Here is a 19,153-nt window from a genome sequence, read left to right on the forward strand (position 1 = left end):
TAATTAAAGTTGCTTTTACAATTTTTTTTGGTCTTTTAATATTCATACTAGTTTATTTAAATGGTTGATCCTCAGCTCTTACTGTATATTTGCCTTTCCCAGTGGGATTTTCCCTTTCTTTTTTTCCATTTAGAGAAGACACTAATATTTCTCTTAGGGTTGGTATAGTATTGAACACTTTTACTTTTCGCTTGTCTGAGAAGTTCTTTCTCCTTTGATTTGAAGTGATAACCCTGCTGGGCAGAGTATCCTAAGTTGCAGGATTTTCCCTTTCAATTTGGACATACCATGCTACTCCCTTCTGGCCTGTAATATTTCTGCAGAAAAATCAGATGATCGCTTTATGGGGGTTCCCTGGTATATGACTTTTTCTCTTGCTGTCTTTAGAATTCTCTTTAAATTTTCCTATTTTAATTATGGAATGTCATGGGGTGGGTCTGCTTGGGTTCATCTGGTTTGGAACCCTCTGTGTTTCACTGGACCTAGATATCCATTTCCTTTTTCAGGTTTGGGAAGTTTTCAGCAATAATTTCCTCAAATACATTTTTAATCTCCCTTTCTCTCTTCTTCTGGAGCCCCTATAGTGTGAATGTTGGCATGCTTGATGTTATCCCAAAGATCTCTTAAACTGTTTTCATTAAAAATTTTTTTTTGATGTTCTCCTTGGATGATTTCCATCATTCTATTTACCAAATCACTTTGTATTCTTCTGTATGACTTTGTCCAATATTCATCCTCTCTAGTGTGTTTTTTTAGCTATTGAATTCTTCACAATTTCTTTATTCTTTTAGCCATTGAGCACTTAGGTTATTTCCATGTCATCAATATTGTGAATAATGCTACAATGAACATTGGAGTACAGATGCCTCTTACATATCCTGTCTTCATTTCATTTGGATACATACCAGTGAGATTGTTGGATCGTATGGTAGCTCTATTTTTAATTTTTTGAGGAAGCTTCGTAATGTGTTTCATTATAGCTATATCAATTTACATTTCCGCCAGTGTATAAAGGTTCCCTTTTCCCCCACACCTTCTCCAGCTTAAGTGTTCTTACCAGATAACATGTAAAATACTATGTGAGGTGATGCATATGTTAATTTCCTTGTTGTGGTAATCATTGCACAGGTATACTTAAAATATCACATTATATATCCTAATATGTATAAAATTTTATTTGTACCTCCACAAAGCTGGAAAAAATAAAAACTAATTTTTTTTCTTAAAGGATGAGGTGGTTGAGACGTGAGTGCATCAGAATTTCTCATAATTATTCTTAAGCATACAAGCTAATGATTCTCTGATGGTTTTCTTATTTTAAGTATTAAAGTTCTTTTTTTTTTTTTTTTTGAACTATGAGCCCAGGCACAGAAGTCAACAGTTGAGATGCACATTGTACTTTCTTTCACCTTGTGAATTCTGTCAAAACAAGGTGAGATTGTTTGCAGCTTTTATTGATTTTTCCCTAGATTTTGACCCTGAGAGACCACCAATAGCTAAGTTGTTCAATGTCAATAGAGACCAGGCAGAAAATGACGCCTGTAAAGGCCTTAATATTCCCAGGAGATTCAGGGTCAAAAGCAACAATCTCCTGGCAGGCCAAATACCAAATCTGACAGGCCAAAAATGTTTGTTTTTTACACTCATGCCTTCATGATTTGATAACTTTGATCTACAAATTAGTATATAAACACGTAAAATGCATGTGCATATATAATGCATGCATGTGTATATATACACTTTCCTATTTCCCAAGCTGGCAAAAATACAAATATCTATATATTTTTATGTTTTTGCCATTTTTAACCTAAAATAGTCTCAACAATTGATTCCAGTCCTTAAATATTTATAGAAGAGTGGTTCATCAAATATTTTTAAATTGAAATTTTTGAACATAGTCCTCCAAAAGTTAATTGGCCTTTAAAATTATAACCTATCATGTCAACCAATTTACTTAATGTATATGTGCACACACGGACATCACAGATATGGTTGCTTTTGTTTTGTGGCCTCTGTATTGAATCTGTTTTTCATTTTGTGGCCACACTAGGCAATTACCACTTGTTTTTAAACTTTTAAAGGCCCAAACTTGTGCCCAGACTTTACAGCACAGAATCATGGTATCTCTACAACCCATGCATTTGTAAACTGATGAACATCAGATATGTTTTCTAATGAAAGTCTTAACTTGAAATCGTGTAAAGTTCCTATTTAGCCAGGTGTCCTTGTTAGTTCCCAAATATTTTTTTTAAATTGTCAACCCAAACCTCTACTCTGCTTAAATTTAAAACATTCATGTTTACTCTTAATCAGCAAAATGGGATCTCTGCACTCTTGTTTATTGCAGTTGAATATGACTTCCAGCCCCCTGGTTGACATTTATCGTCAAAAGCTGACATCTGAGAAATAAGGAGACACAGTCACTGCTCCTATATATTAGCGTTTATCAAGCATTAACAGGAATTATACTAAAAAGAATTTAGGGACCCTATTCTATGTAACCCATCAAATTAGAGACTCTGGAATCAAAGCCTTGGAAATATCACTTTTCATAATCACTTCAGGTAACTCTTTTGCATACTAAATTTTGGAAATTCTGCCCTAAGATCAAATTAGATGATGAGAAGGCTGCACACTGGGATTGCTCATTTTAGCCTCTATGTATTTCTGCTGTGCTGAATGCAGATAATTGACAAGGTATCATCTGCTTCTATTCAGGGGGAATAAAGACACCGCCTAATGAAATTCACTGTTAGAATTAACCTGGGGACATTATGGATAACACTGACTCTTTATGCAGTTTCTGAGAAAATATTTCTCTCTGGTCTCAAGATTTAAGAGGTCTTGCACCATTTTTCTACACATTTCAGATTTGGCGCATACTATTTAATCATTCCTTCCACAAAAACTTTTCTAAATATATATTGTGGTCAGGAGCTATGTTAACTGAAACTTAAAATACTTACTATTGTTAAAAACTATAATTCAAATGAGTAATAGCTGATTCCATCCTGGCTTTCTCCCTGTGCTACCCCCACATCATGCTGAAGAAAAAGAAAGGTTCTGAAGCATCACTACAAAGTCTGGAACTTTTTTCCAATACTGAGGTGAAATGAACTTTTGGAAGGCTACATTCCATTTCACTCTATGATGAAACAATAAGCATTACATTGGAAGTGGAAACAGGACATTATATTGAAAAATAGTCACAGTACTATGCGGTTCCCAGTATTTCCGAGACAGCTCAGCAGACAAACATTGATTAAACTGGCCGTTTTCTTTCACTTTAACCACTGCTGTTGTGGTTACTGGAGAAGTTTGGTTAGTTTGTCGAGGAAATACAGATCAGATCTGGAGGAAGTCGTTATACCTATCTACAATTATCTAGACGTATATCAGGGCACATGCACACTCATGCACACAAAATGCATTCGGCGGGTCTGTAAAATAAACATAAAAAACAGGTATGCATGATTATGTAAGTGTAAAGTATAAATCAGATTTCATTCTGTGGGAGAAGACAAATCCTAGTCACGCCTGATGTCTCGAGGGCTGACGCAGACTTCACAAAAGAAAACGCATCCTTCCTATAATTTTAACACTTGGAAACCCAGGCAATTTTTCTACAGAAAGTCTGAGTTTTCCACAGTCTATTTAAAAATAACATTGTGATTAATTAATACTCATCATTTGTAGAGTCCCTTTCATGTACTTAGAATTGTTTACCAAGTTTTTCTTGGCACACTTCTTGAGAGTCTCTACATGCTAACACCTTTTCACTTTTTGCAAATTATTTTCTACCTTAGGAGAATTTTCACTGTTTTTCTGTAGGTTTTGAAAAGACTTATGGCATTTACCTGCCATCTTGAAACAAAACTCAACCATGATCATTCCATCTCTCCATAGAAACTGAGTGTTTGGAGAAACATTTCTTCAGGTTCTATGTATGACAGTCACTTGTTTTTTATATATATGTATGCATATATGTGTATAAAGGTTATTATTATTATTTACTGTATTATTAATTTTTTTTTAGCAAGCAAGTCCTAATCATGAGAACTTTCACATTTTGGTAAAATACAAGAGCTCGCAGAATTACCAAGGAAGAACATCCTCAGAGGATTTATCTTTTTCTGAGGAACGTAACCAAAAAAATAAAGCCCCAAGATTTACAGAGATCTTAGGGCTATAACACAAGTACTGCTTCTCTGTAGACTTATTAGATATTGACACCTAAGCAAAACAGAAAACACAGCTCTCTTAATAGAATATGTTTGTCTCATATGAAAATACTTTTGGTCTTATGAACTTAGATTCTCTAAGGATATCATTTGCATCTCTTTCAAATTATGTACAACTTGTACAGATAGTAGATTATACTCTAAAATTAAAATATGCAATAGAAACTTACATGTCAGATATTTAATAAATAAGTCATTTTCAATTCATCTTCTGGTCTTTGATCTCCTAAATGCTCCCATAACATTTGCTTAAACCTGTATATCATATCTAGGCAGAATTGAGTGAATTATTCTAAAGATAGTGGATTTTAACGTTGTAAAAGACTTTGATTTACCTTTCTGGGCTTAACAAAGCCCACAGGCCCTTGCATGATACTTAGACTATTTAATTTAGGGTTATTTCCTATTTAAGACAACAGGGGAGTCACCACTGCCAGTGTCGTGGAAGACTCCATCCATTCATTTACTCAGGGTTCCTTCTACCAGTTTCTGAGCATCTTTAACATGTCATACATTGTGCTGGTTGCCAAAATGGGTAATGAAGAATCCTTGCTGTGTTAAAGAAGTCTGAAGTCTTGGAGGCTGTGGCTGGGTCTGTTGGGAACTTCCCAAATATTCATTTTCTCCTGCTTGCTTAGTAACAGAACACTGACTTTATGAAGGACAATGATATTTTCACGTAAAACACTACATTTATCATCCTTATTTATAGCTAGAAATGACCAATTTGATGTAAGCAGAAGCCATAGGATCAGGAATCCAGAAATGTCATTAAGAAGCGGACTCAACAGGGAGGCCATTGTTTCCTCTTTGCTATTCCCTTTCCTCTTACATGGAATATAGGACGTGGAAATAGATTATAGCACCCATCTTGTTACTTTCAGGATAAAAAATATGTTCCAAGAACAACTGAATACAACAAAAAGCAATTTAATGACTTGTGGATGCATAGCAGAAGCACTGGACAGACTACCTATGGACTTCTTTTATGTAAGAAAATAAACCCTAATCCGGTTAAGACACCATATAGCAAAGGCCTTTGTTATTTGCACTCTACTTGAATGCAGTTCCTAAGGAACACAGCGGGCAACATGCAAACGAGCACATTAAATCAGAGCACGTACACTGCTACTTTAAGACTATATACAAAATGTATTCATTGCATTTATCACCACCACAATACATATATTGTAAGGTACATTGTGGTTATTTGCTGTTTTATTGTCTGAATTCCCCTGTTGTATGCTTCCCCCCTAGAATATAAGTTTTACAGAGTAGAAACTTGGTTTTGTTTGCTAACACACCTTTGACACACCCAGAAAAATGCCTGGCACGTAGCCAACATTCAGTGAATATGTTAAATGAATGAATGGATGACTTAATGGGTGTCTGAGTGAACATACAGAAGAGCGTGTTTAGAAGACATAGCAGTTATTCCCTTGCCAGATAAAAGTAACTGCTATCAGAGAAAGGTCTGTCTATGTTCAGATGAAATTTTGGTAAGATAATTTTTCTGGGCTTCTAAATAAATGATTTCTGGTTTTATAATTAAGAGTAATATTTCATTCCATTATTTTATAATTCAAAGAGTTAACTGAAAATAACCAAAACTCTGGCAGAGTTGCACTCTGAGTCATTTAGTTTTGACAAGACAACAGCCAAGTGGTACTGTGGGAAAAGCAGGCTTACGTGTGCACAGCTTTCATGTAAGTCCATACACTACATGAGTATACTTATAACCACTATAAAATATGTCAGATTTTTTATATGTATCTAAGTACTATTTTCACTAGTCATCCTTTTTTTTCAGTATTCTTAGAAACATCTTTAATATAAGTGTTCTTATACAATACTCTGCATGCATATACAGTATGGTAGGTTAACAACAACAACAAAAGAACGCTCCTTGCTTGATACATATTGACGAATGGAAGTTCTACAAATTCTACAATGCATGTTGAGAAGTACATAAGGAACACTTATAATAAACAGGGTTCTGAGAATGCTACTTGCTTATTATGTTGAGAATCGTGTTATATTAGTCATTGATTTTTTTTTACTGAAGAAAAAAAATAGTGTCTTTTAACCATGAGTGCCTAAATATAGTGTCAATTATGTTCCAAAACTTGTATTTCAACACATATTGAATCTGGTACAAAGCTACTAGTCAGATATTTTCTTTTGCAGACTGATGTCTCAAACAGTTCTACCCATAAAGATTTCCTAAAGTTGAGCCCCCTTTCTTGAGGATCACTCTCAGGACTGCCATCGCTATGGCTCCCTGTGCCGCTGCTGGATGTTCCTAGCATGGTTGTCACATCCAGCCCAGTCAGTTTATATTTTCACATTTGTTCACGATACTGCTCTTCTAGTACAGGGGAACCTGTGTCAGTTTTTAAAGATAGCAATAACTTTTCAACTGTTAAATTTAAGACGTAGTACGGCACATTAAGAGGCTCAAGGAAACAGGTGACCATCAAGGAAAGACTCTTCCTAGAGCATAACTCCAACTTGAGCTTCCTTCTAGGAGCTACTATTCATATTGACCTATAATCTTATGAAGAAAGGATTATCATCTGGGAGGAACTGTGAGGATGACCAACCTCTCCAGAAAAAAAAGCCATTTCTTTCTCAGTTGTCTTTTGCCTCCTCTTAAAATTATGCAGATACTATGAAATTCAAGACTCCAAGTTTTGAACCACTAATATCAAATAAATATCACAAAAATAATTGCCATGGTAGCAATGAGTTGCAACCAACTCATCTGTAATGTAGCAAATTAACAGCTGTATCTCCAAGAACTTCTGATATTTACTTCATCATTATCATCCACATTTTCCCAAAATTCAATCCAGAACTCTTATGGCAGTCACATTATATTGTCACTGTATTAACTGTGATATTTATATCTTCATCACAATTATATACCCAGCTTCACAAGATTGTAAATTTTATTATTTCAGAAGGAAGAATATATATTATCAGTTCATATTTATGAGATAATCAGAAAGTACTTTCATGATTATTAATTTTGTCTTTTCTGTAAAAGCAATCAATCAAGATCTAAAATGTGATGTTTTTACCAAAGAATATAAGTAGAATTTTCTGGTGTTAGTATGAAACCCCATTAAATAATCATTTCTCTTAACCAACTGGATTAATATACTTCCTCAAAGGAAGATATGAAGTTACTTCTACACGATAAGAGAATCTTTTATTCTCTTCTTGTTCTACTTTTGTTTAGAGTAACAGAAAAAATGTAAGCTTTTCATTGCAATGTAATAATCTGTGTATTCTTGGACCATATTTACAGAGTAAGTTCTATTTTAATGCTATTTGCCCAAGTAACATAATTGGAAAAATGTAAATTTCTACTGAGAACCAGCACTGTAACTATGTCTAGTTGACAGAAAATGATCTGAAAGTGTAGCATAGCTAAGTTTGAAATCAAAATCATAGCTAATTGTAAAGAAATGCTGCTTCCTTTTGGCATAACAGTATGCTTAACTAGTTTTTTGGTTTTTTTTTTTTCACTTTTTATCTTGAAAGCAGGGGGACTTTATCAAATGCAAGCCTCCTGATCTAAGTGTACAGACCGGATGATTAGAGATGCTACTGCAGAAACAGGGTCCCAAAGATCCACCAGAATAACCTTCCCCAACCCTTCTTTCCTCCGGCCAGAGCCTCTAAGGTTCCTACCCAGGTATACAAAGGATGGCTTGAGAATTACTGATCTAAATCAGCTTCAGAGAATTAGTACAAAAGGAGTTTTTCTCATAAGAGTTTCTAAGATAAAACAAATACAGAGCTACATGGTACACCTAGAGAATAGTTTCAGGTTTCTGTCTTATATTTTCCTTATATTTCTTTGTTTAACTTATTGAACTGATGTAATTATATCACATTGTTATAAATTTTTCTAGCAGAAGGCAATTATTGGGTAAGGCTGACAATATGTCCTATTTGAGATCACTATATTATTTCCACATTCAATAACTTCATTATTTATAACTCTGGTCTTTGGAGTTTGTGACTCTAGGAGGGTATATAATGATCCATTTGGGTCTTCATCTTAGAACTTCTATTTCTGTGTATTTTTATAACATTCTTCAAAACTTTCAATTTATTTCACTATAAACATACACGTGTATGCATATGAGTACATGTATATAATGAGTAAATATACACATATGGGGGTATGCTCCATGGGAAATGATAATCTTGGGAATGCCAGGATATTCAAATCCAAACACCTAAGTTTAAGTATACGTGAAGTAACCCAAGATTACTTTCTTTCAGTACTCTCCTGAATGAATTCCCTGCATCTCTGAACACGTCACACTTTAAAACATCAGTGATTTTGCTAAAGCTGTTCCCCTGACTTGACTTGCTTCTACTTCCATATTTTCTTGCCAATGTTTCTTATCTATTTTTCAAAACTCACCCTATACTATACATAATTCCTCTGAGAAAGTTGAAATAGCCTTAGAGAACCTTGGTAAAAATAAACATTTTAGCACAAAAATCTTGTGCGAGTTACACTTCACTGCGATTAGCTAAAGGAACTGACTTTCAGCAATGGGCATTGGAAAACATCTGACAAGGGGAAGTTGAGTGCTACAGCTTCTTGAATCTCCCAAGTTCCTGGCTAGACACATTCTTAAGTTTTTTGGCGTGGAATTCTGCCTTTCCCAGATGAGCTCTTGCCAACTTGAATAATCTGAGTGGGCACACAACTAGACTTTTTATGTATTTCTGAAATATAACTTATCCAGGCATATCACCTAGACCTAGAGTTGAGTTCTAGGCTCAGTTTCTCACCCCATTATCAGTAGTGATTTATGCTGTTCAAGTCAAAAATAAAACTCCAGTTTCATTATGGGTTAATGAGCATATCCTTCTTTCCCTGCATTCTAGCCTTAGACTAAAGTTAAATTACTCTCCAATGCTCCTTTTTAAGGTGGAAATACTTAGGAAAGAAAGTGTATCTTGACAATAGTTCTTTCTACTTTTGTTGACTATATCTAAGACAATAATTATTAACATTTAATATTAATAGGTAATGTTAATACACTTATCAGTTGGTACACCTGAAGGGATTTGGTCCTAGGACCCACCACAGACACCAAAATCCCAGTATGTTCAAGTGCCATACTCAGCCTTCCACATCCACGGTTTGCACCAGTGGATTCAGCCAACTTTTGGCTATGTATTAAGTTTGCGATCCATGGTTGGTTGAAATCTTGGATGCAGAACCTGCAGACGGGGAGCAGGGGGCAGGTAGTAGCTTATTGAAAAAAATCTATGTGTAAATGGACCAGCATGGTTCAAATCCATGTTTTTCAAGGGTCAACTGTAATAATTATGGAAACCATTACACAAAATAATGTCAAACTCTGAAAATAGGAAAATACAGAACAATTAATATTTTAATATGTTTCTTTTAGGATAGCCTTCCTAGTAATAAGTTAGTATATCTCATATGGTACAGCAGCTGAGACCAAAAATGCTATTTTTAAATAAGAGGAAAATTATCAAATTATTCTTACTAAAATAAGAGTGATTATAGATTTTAATGCTATTAAATTGTTCACATTTCAGTATTTTCTAGAATACTGTACCTACATAATTACGGGCTTTTTTATTTTTGGTATGACTCTTTCTAGTCATTCATCTCTCTAATAAATCACTGCTGCTATGTTCTAAATAGATCCCACTTTGAGTTCCTAGAAACAAACAAAAATCCTCAAACCCTAAATACTTTCATATTCAACAAAAGCAAAATAAACTCAACCTTTGAAAAACAGTCTAACTTTGAAAAAGTTGTACTTGATTATTAAAAAGATTGAATCGTAGAGTTAGTTTGAATGCTTTCAGTTGTAACTAGACTAAAAGGTTAAGAAGTAAAGCTGGGAGGAAAAGTGAAATAAAATTAAAATGAACATACAATTTGCTCATCTTTTGCACAGCTAAGGATACCATCAACAAAACGAAAAGACAGCCTACAGAATGTAAGAAAATATTTGCAAATGATCTAACCGACAAGGGACTAATCCAAAATAGATAAACAGCTCAATACAGCTTAATATCAAAAAACAAACAATTCAATCAAAAAATGGGCAGAAGACCTAAATAGACATCACTCCAAAGAAGACATACAAATAGCCAACAAGCACATGAAAAGATGCTCAACATCACTAATTGTTAGAGAAATGCAAATCAAAACTACAATGAGGTATCACCTCACAACAGTCAGAATGACCATCATTCAAAAATCCACAAATGACAAATGCTGGAGAGGCTGTGGAGAAAAGGGAGCCCTCCTACACTGCTAGTGGGAAGCTGTTTGGTGCAGCCACTGTGGAAAACAGTATGGAGATTCCTCAAAAGACTAGGAATAGACTTACCATATGACCCAGGAATCCTGCTCCTGGGCATATATCCAGAAGGAACCCTACTTCAAAAAGACACCTGCACCCCAATGTTCATAGCAGCACTATTTACAATAGCCAAGACATGGAGACAGCCTAAATGTCCATCAGCGGATGACTGGATAAAAAAGAGGTGGTATATTTATACAATGGAACACTACTCAGCCATAAAAACCGACAACATAACACCATTTGCAGCAAGATGGATGCTCCTGGAGAATGTCATTCTAAGTGAAGTAAGGCAGAAAGAGAAAGAAAAATACCATGAGATCGCTCATGTGTGGAATTTAAAACAAAAACAAAGCATAAATACAAAACAGAAATAGATTCATAGACATAGAATACAAACTTGTGGTTACCAAGGGGGTGGAAGGTGGGAAGAGATAGACTGGGATTTCAAAATTGTAGAATAGATAAACAAGATTATACTGTATAGCACAGGGAAATATATACAAGATCTAATGGTAGCTCATGGAGAAAAAAATGTGACAATGAATATATATATATATGTTCATGTATAACTAAAAAATTGTGCTCTACACTGGAATTTGATACAACATTGTAAAATGATTATAAATCAATAAAAATGTTAAAAAAAAAAAAAAAAAACCTTATGAAAGTGACACATTGGCCAGTGTTCTACCGGGGAAATGTGTGTGTGGGGAAGGTAGTAAAACAAAAGCCCCTTTGCTTTCCAAGTATTTCCCACTTATTTATGATCTGAAGTTCACAAACCTAGATTTTCCTAGTATAATCACCAGGGTAGCCTTCTAAGGAGGGGGCCAAAAATCCACTTGTAGTTTGGTATTTTCCTAGGAACCACCACAGATTTATATATTTTTTTAAAACTCAACCACTGTTAAACATTTTAAAACAATAACCAAGTAACACATTTTCATTATCAAATTTTACTATAAAACTCTAGTAACAATGGCCTTATTCCCTTGGTTGAATGTGGTAAAATGGAAAGCTTAGAGACCTATTAACCAATCAGTTGTCCTTTGTTATATGCTAAACCTGATTCATCACAAATACTTTCTTAAAAAATACTCACAGTCTGAAATAAACTTTTTCCACAGGTATTATCCATACTTTGATACTTTAAGCACACTGGGATGTTCTGACTAGAAACAGGCATATATATGATTTAAATGCATGGTACAAAGTATGTGAAGTCATAGAAACATGTAAAGCTTCATGCCTGTTAGATAATACATAATTGATATACAATTAGTAGGAGCACTGATTTGATTTTATAGTTTTCCATTGGTACCCGAGTCAATGTATATGTTGTTATTTGAATCATACCTAAATTTTGTTTAAAAGCACTAATTTTTCATTTTTTTGTGCCGTGAGTTATATTAGCTACATAGAGATATCTAATTTACACTTATTAAATGTTTAAGGAATTGTTCATGTCTAATGTGGTTCATTTTAGTGAGAAATAAGTGTTGGAGAAATCACAGAGCAAATGTAAAGGATTTTTAAAAACACTTAGAAAGTTATAACTTCTTTTTAAAGTAGGACAAAAAGCTATTTAAATATGGGAGGCCTTAGGGGGCAATGAACATTTTAATTGCATATTTAATTAGAGAGATGCTAGAGAGGTAGTGTTTAGTTTAGCTGAAGCTCATGGGCCTTGGCAAAACACTTTTTTCTGACTAATATTTTCTTTACCTTTCCAAAAATTAGATTGAGCTGAATAGAATTTAATTTTGTTGCCATTCATTATGAAAGGATTAGAAGCTTTTATTTTCCTTTGGAAAATAAGTTGACAGGTTTAAAGGCTTTCTTTTCTCTTTTAATTATCTTTGAAACTTATTTAGTACCTGAGCATTTGCTTGCTTGGCATATCGGAAAAGATTAAAAGAGCACATAAATCAGGTAAAGTCCAATGTCTTTTACACGTTTTGCCACTTAAGCCAGAGCTTCAGTGTCTGGGTGGCTGTTGCCATTAAGAGTTTAGAAATGAGCAGAAAGAAGCTCATAACAGTAAAACTAGCTGGATTGTGTTGTTTCATGTAAGGGAGCTGTGTTAAGAGTAGCAAAGGATAAGTAAAGGTTCATATGTATTACTCTGTACTTGAGAGAAGTTTTGTCTTAAAAGATAAGTTGTATAAACAGTGCAGGAAAAAGGGGTTGGTTTTTTTTATAGTTCTGATGAGATGTGCCACAAAGCTAGGAAACAGATTTATTTAAATAGTGAACAGAAGCTCAAGTACAGTCCATCTCTGCCGGCTGAGTCTTTACTATCACAGCACTTTCCATTATGGACAGAATAAGCTAAAGGCATAAGATTACTCATGGAGCTTTATATTGTACCCTGTACATTCTTTATGGTATCTGAGGACTGAATCATTCACTGAGGCACCTGTGAGCATCAGCTCACATCCTGATGGTCTTTCAGGAGGCGTTCTCTCTCCAAACGCATTTCTCATTGTCATGAGATACGGATAAGAGGCTGAGTAGATGAGAGGATACAGTTTGCTTTCATCATTATTGGCATTTCTCTGTCTCTAGAATTGATAAGTGTACTCCTGGAGGGTAAAGCAACCTCCTTGGAACTGGGAAGCACCAGAAAGGAAATTCAAGAGATAGAAGGCATAGTTATGGCAGAACTTAAAATTTTGGCTCATTTAAGTGAATTAAAATAATGGGGCCCTTCTGGGTTGCTGAGAGTATGTTTATGAGAAGCATGTTGATTATATAGTAAGTGATATATTAACTTTCCATTGCCTCGAAGTTAGCAGGTTAAAGCACTTGTTTATCAGATCATAATTCTATAGGTCAGTAGTCCAGGTATGGTATGTGTTTGAATTCATTGCCGAGGGTGTCCCAAAGCTTAAGGGAAAAAAAAATCAACATTATCATCTGGACTACATTCTCATCTAGAGCTATAGGTCCTCTTCTAAACTCACAGGGTTGTGGCAGAATTTCATTCCTCAAGAATGTAGGATTAAAGTTGCATTCCTTGCCATGTGGCTGCTCCATCTTCAAAGACAGCAATAAGGATCTCCTTTGCATTTTTCTTATACTTCGCCCAAATCCCTCTCATGTTTAGAATCTGTTTTCGAAAAGAACCCAGGCCCTTTTAAGGGCTCACCTGATTACGTCAAGACCAAGCAAGATATCTCTTTTTTAAAGTCAACTGTGACATATAACATTTTCCAAACACAGGAGTGAACTCATCATAGCCACAGTCCTGGAGAACATGCAGGGCATGCATAGCAGGGGCAGGAATCTTGTAGAATTTTGACTACCAAAGATAGGTTCGTTGTATGAAAATTAAATGAAGACACATTCTTATCTGCATATTTCCTGTATTCAATGAAAGTACTTAAAATGTATATGTAAGTGTGAAAGGATGAGAATGGTTAAAGTATTTCTAAAGACTCAGAAGTTCAAATTCAAAGAAAATGTTTTGTCAAAGCCTACAAATTTCAGTTAAACTAAACACTACTCTATTTCTAATACATAACTAAAACCATTTGATAATTATCAAATTATAATAATTATGAATGCATGGTATGAACAATGTAACTTTTATACAGAACCTAGGGTCAGACTCATAAAAACACAGGATTTTAACATGATACTTGTGGTGTTATAGATTAGTGAGGAAAAAAAAGGACTTTAAGAGTTCTGTTATTACCACCTATATAACTCAAAAAAAAAAAACAAACCCCAAAACCCAACAAGCATGTGCTGATTCCTAATGGAGTCTCTCTGGGGTGCTTTAACTGCACTAATATTGTGAAGATACAAAGAAAGCCTAAAGCTTGACCTTTTTCTTAAGAATTTTAAAATTTGAATGGGATGACTGAAGTCACAAGTGCCTATGTGGTGCTCAAGTGAAATGAGAAAATAGAAAAAGGAAAAAAGTAGTAAGAGTGGAAATAATTTCATTTCAGAGAATCTACAGGGAATAGAGCGTGACCTGGGCTTTGAAGGATGACCTTTACATGAGCAAGCACAGTGGGGGAAGGATGGTCTGTCCGTTGTGGGTTTGAGTCTCGGCAAGGAAGTGGGAACTTCAGAAACAGCAGCTGGACAAAACGTGTCATGTCATGGAAAAGTATATTTGAGTAGAATGACTGAGGACAATTTGTTGAGTACTTTGAAGATCACAAGAGGCACTGTACACCAGAGAGCAGCTGGAGAGAGGCATGATAAAAGTGGAATTTCACAGAAACTAATCTGGGCTTGGTATGTAGTTTACATAAGACTCTGGAAATGTCAAAGGCAGGGAAACTAGAAGGCAATTTTCATAATGCAATTTAAAAAGTCTCTACTTAGTGCCTTTGGAAACAGAGGAGACAGCAAATCTTGGTGATGTTTCAAAGAGTTAGAGTTGATGATAGCTTGTCTTTAACCAAGTACAGTTGGGGCATGTTTTCAGTGTCTTAAGTTTTCAACCTGCTTGGTCAGAAGATGGTTAGTACTGTTAACAGAACTGATGACCTTTTACAGTGATCCTGGTCTGTAGACAAAGAGCCCAGCCGTAAGCAAGCATGTTGAGATTGAAAAGATGGCTTTGTGTTTAAATATACATGTTCTTTTCTAAATTTGAAACAGCATGGGAAATAGCTGACTTCATAATTAAAGAATTTAAGATACTAGAGAAGTGTTAGTAGAAGCCACAGAGGTGAAAGATTTCAAAATGAATATAAGTGAAGGGCTTTGTCAGGCCCTTTCTGTTATGAATGGCAAAAAGAACTAATCGAAGAAATGGCAAGAAAATTAAAAATTAGGATGAGAGCAAAGGGAAGAGCTAAATGAAAATCAAGAGGTAAGACCTAGGGGAGAGGTAATAGTCACCATTATCAGGTGTTGAGAAAAGAGAGATGGGGAGAACCAAGAAAAGCCATTTGTTTCCATTAGAAAAACAGAAAGCTTCATAAATCCATTTAGAAATATTTGTGAGAGCCTGCTATGAACTATGCATGCTCCTGATTGGGCCTCAAGGAATGCACAAATTTAACAAAAATTTTCAAAAAATCCTAGAAGTGGTGGGGAATTGAGGTGGTAGCAAAGATGTATGTGTACCACATGGTCACTTTTCAATTGATTACAACAAAACACCCCAAAGTTCGAAGCTTATTTGCTAGACCATTGTGAATATGAAGCTGTGCTGCTTCTAAGATCCTTGGTCCATTTGTCATCAGGAAACAATGTTACACCAAACATGGAAACCAACATTAGGCTTTTAGGGACCGAGAATAAGCAAGTAGCAATTTTGATTATTTTCCTATATATTTACTTTTTTTTAATGCTGGAAATTTCATTTCCATGTCACAAGCTACATACAGGCACGCCTGGCTTTACTGCACTTAACTTCCGGCTTTTTTTTTTTTTTTTTAAACGAATTGAAGATTTGTGGCAACCCTGCACTGAGCAAGTCTATCAGCACCACTTTTCAAAAGTATTTGCTTATCTCATGTCTCCATCACATTTTGGTAATTGTTACCATATTTCAAACATTTTCATTGTTATATCTGTGATTGGCGATCTTGGAAGTTACTATTGTAATTGCTTTGGGGCGCCATAAGCCACACGCATGAAATGGGGAACTTAATCGTATGTGTTCTGACTACTCCACTGACTGGTCATTCCCCCATCTCTCTCCCTTCTCCTTGAGTCTCCCTATTCTCTGAGACACAACAATATTTAAATTAGGCCAACTAATAACCCTACAATAGTCTCTAAGTGTTCAAGTGAAGGGAAAAGTTGCACATCTCATTTTAAATAAAAAACCAGACATGATTAAGTTTAGAGAGGAAGGCACGTGAAAGCCAAGACAGGTCAAGAGCTAGGCCTTTTGCACCAAAGAATTAGCAAGTTGTGGATGCGAAGGAAAAGTTCTTGAAGGAAATTAAAAGTGCTCCTCCACTGAACACAAGAATGATAAGAGCAACAGTTTCAGAGTTCTGGAAGACAGATCAAACCAGCCACAACACTCCCTTAAGCCAAGCCTAATCCAGTGCAAAGCTAATGCTCTTCAATTCTGTGAAGGCTGAGAGAGGTTGGGAAGGTGCAGAAGAAAAGTTTGAGGCTACCAGAGGTTGATTTATGAAGTTTAAGGAAAGAAGCCATCTCCATAACATAAAAGTGCAAGGTGAAGCCAGAGGTGCTGATGCAGAAGCTGCAGCAAGTTTGCTGAAGATCTTCCTAAGACAGATCTTCAGTGTAGACAAAACAGCCCTATTTTGGAAGAAGACGCCATTTAGGACTTTTATAATTAGAGGTCAGAAGTCAATGCCTGATTTCAAAGCTTCGAAGGACAGGCTGACTCTCTTATTAGGGGCTAATGCAGCTGATGACTTGAAATTGAAACCTGTGCTCATTTGCCACTCCCAAGAATCTTAGGGCCCTCAAGAATTATGTTGCATTTACTCTGCCTGTACTCTAAGTGGAACAACAAAGCCTGGTGATAGCACATCTATTTTTTTAAGCCCACTGTTGAGACCTACTTCTTAGAAAAAAAGATTCCTTTCAAAATATTACTGCTCATTGACAATGCTCCTGGTTACCAAGAGCTCTGATGCAGATGGACAAGGAGATTAATGTTTTCATGCCTGCTAACACAACTTCCATTCGGCAGCCCATGGAGTAAGCAATTTCAACTTTCTGGTCTTATTATTTAAGAAATACATTTCATAAGGCTATAGCTGCCACAGTGATTTATCTGATGGATCTGGGCAAAGTGAATTGAAAACCTTCTAGAAAGGATTCACCACTCTAAATTCTCTTAAGAATATTCATGGTTTCATGAGAAGAGGTCAAAATATCAAAATTAATAGGAGTTTGGAAGAAATTGATTTCAATCCTCAAGGACTCAAGACTTCAGTGCAGAAAGTAACTGCAGAGGTGGTGGAAATAGCAAATAAACCAGAGTTAGAAGTGGAGCCCAAAGATCTGACTGAATTGCTGCAATCTTATAAGGCTTCCACAGATGAGGGAGTGCTTCTTATGGATGAGCAAAGAAAATGGTTTCTTGAGATAGAAACTATTCATTTCTGGAGAAGAAGATGATTATTGAAATGGCATCAAAGGATTTAGAGTATTACATAAATGTAATTGATAAAGCAGCAGCAGGGCTCGAGAGGACTAATTCCAATTTTGAAAGAAGTCCTACAGTGGGTAAAACACTGTCAAACAGCATTGCATGCTACAGAGAAGTCACTTGTGAATGCGAGAGTCGATCAATGTGGCAATCTCTGGTTGTCTAATGTAAGAAATCGCCAGTTACCCCAAACTTCTGCAGAGACCACCAGGAACAACAAGGCAAGGCCCCCACCCCACCAGCCAAAGGATTACAACTGGCCAAGGGCTCAGATGACAGTTAGCATTTTTCAGTGATTAAATACATTTAAAATTAATATATACATATTAGTTTTTTAAAGACATAATGCTATTGCATAGATAATAGTATAGTGTAAATATAGTTTTATATGTACTGAGAAACCAAAAAAAAATCATGTAACTGGCTTTATTGTGATATTCACTGTATTTCGATGGTCTGAAACCAAACCTGTACTGAGGTGTGTCTCTATTTCATTAGAAAACATGGAGATCTTTTTCAAAGGAACTAAAACTATAGACCATGAAAAGTCTTATCAACAAACCAAATCTTAAGGCTCTTTAAACACACACATATATACACAAATCAGTGACAAATTTTGGTCATAATTCTTTGTGCAAATCTTTAGGAGTTTTCATAATAATTGTAGTAATGATGAATAATTGTGGAGCAATTACAAGATGCAATTTCACTGTTCAATGTTCTTTACATGTATCTTTATTGATCCTTGCATTTACATCAGGGAGAAGCAACAATCATCTCCATTTTACAGATAAAAAAATGGAGGTACAGAAAGGTTGAGCAAATAATCCAAATTCATGAAAGAATTAAGAGCAGCCAAGATTTAAATATTATAGGGCTTTTTTTTTTTTTTTAAACTAACTGATGTATATCAGTTGAAAGAAATTAGTCTTTTTGGAAACAAAGATACCTGTTTCTTCCGACAGTCACAGAATGAGGCTTAGAGACTGAATTCATAAATATTACTCAAAAATTAGAAAATCTTAATTTAATCCTTCCTTTGGCCCAAGGGAGGGGAGTGTTGCCTAGCCTGGCACCCATGAGGGAGAGAGAGAGAGAGAGAGAGAGAGAGAGAATGAATGAATGAATGAATGAATGAACGAACATAATCAATTGTTCCTGTTCACTGCTATGGTCTTTGTTCCTCTCTCTAAAAGAGGAGGCCTGCAGGATTATCAAGGTCTGATTGAGGAAGATCTATGCACCAACATCAGAGTATAATAGCTACAGAAATTCTGTCACAGAATAACTTGCCTTCTGGGCTGTATTAAACACACACACACACACACACACACACACAGAGATAATAATGCACTTCATCACCTTTTTTCATTTCTTAAAGCAAACACCCAGCCTGAGAGAAACTTAGACTTGCTAAA

Source organism: Camelus dromedarius, chromosome 13 (assembly GCF_036321535.1).
Source record: "Camelus dromedarius isolate mCamDro1 chromosome 13, mCamDro1.pat, whole genome shotgun sequence".
In the NCBI taxonomy this organism is placed as follows: domain Eukaryota; kingdom Metazoa; phylum Chordata; class Mammalia; order Artiodactyla; family Camelidae; genus Camelus; species Camelus dromedarius.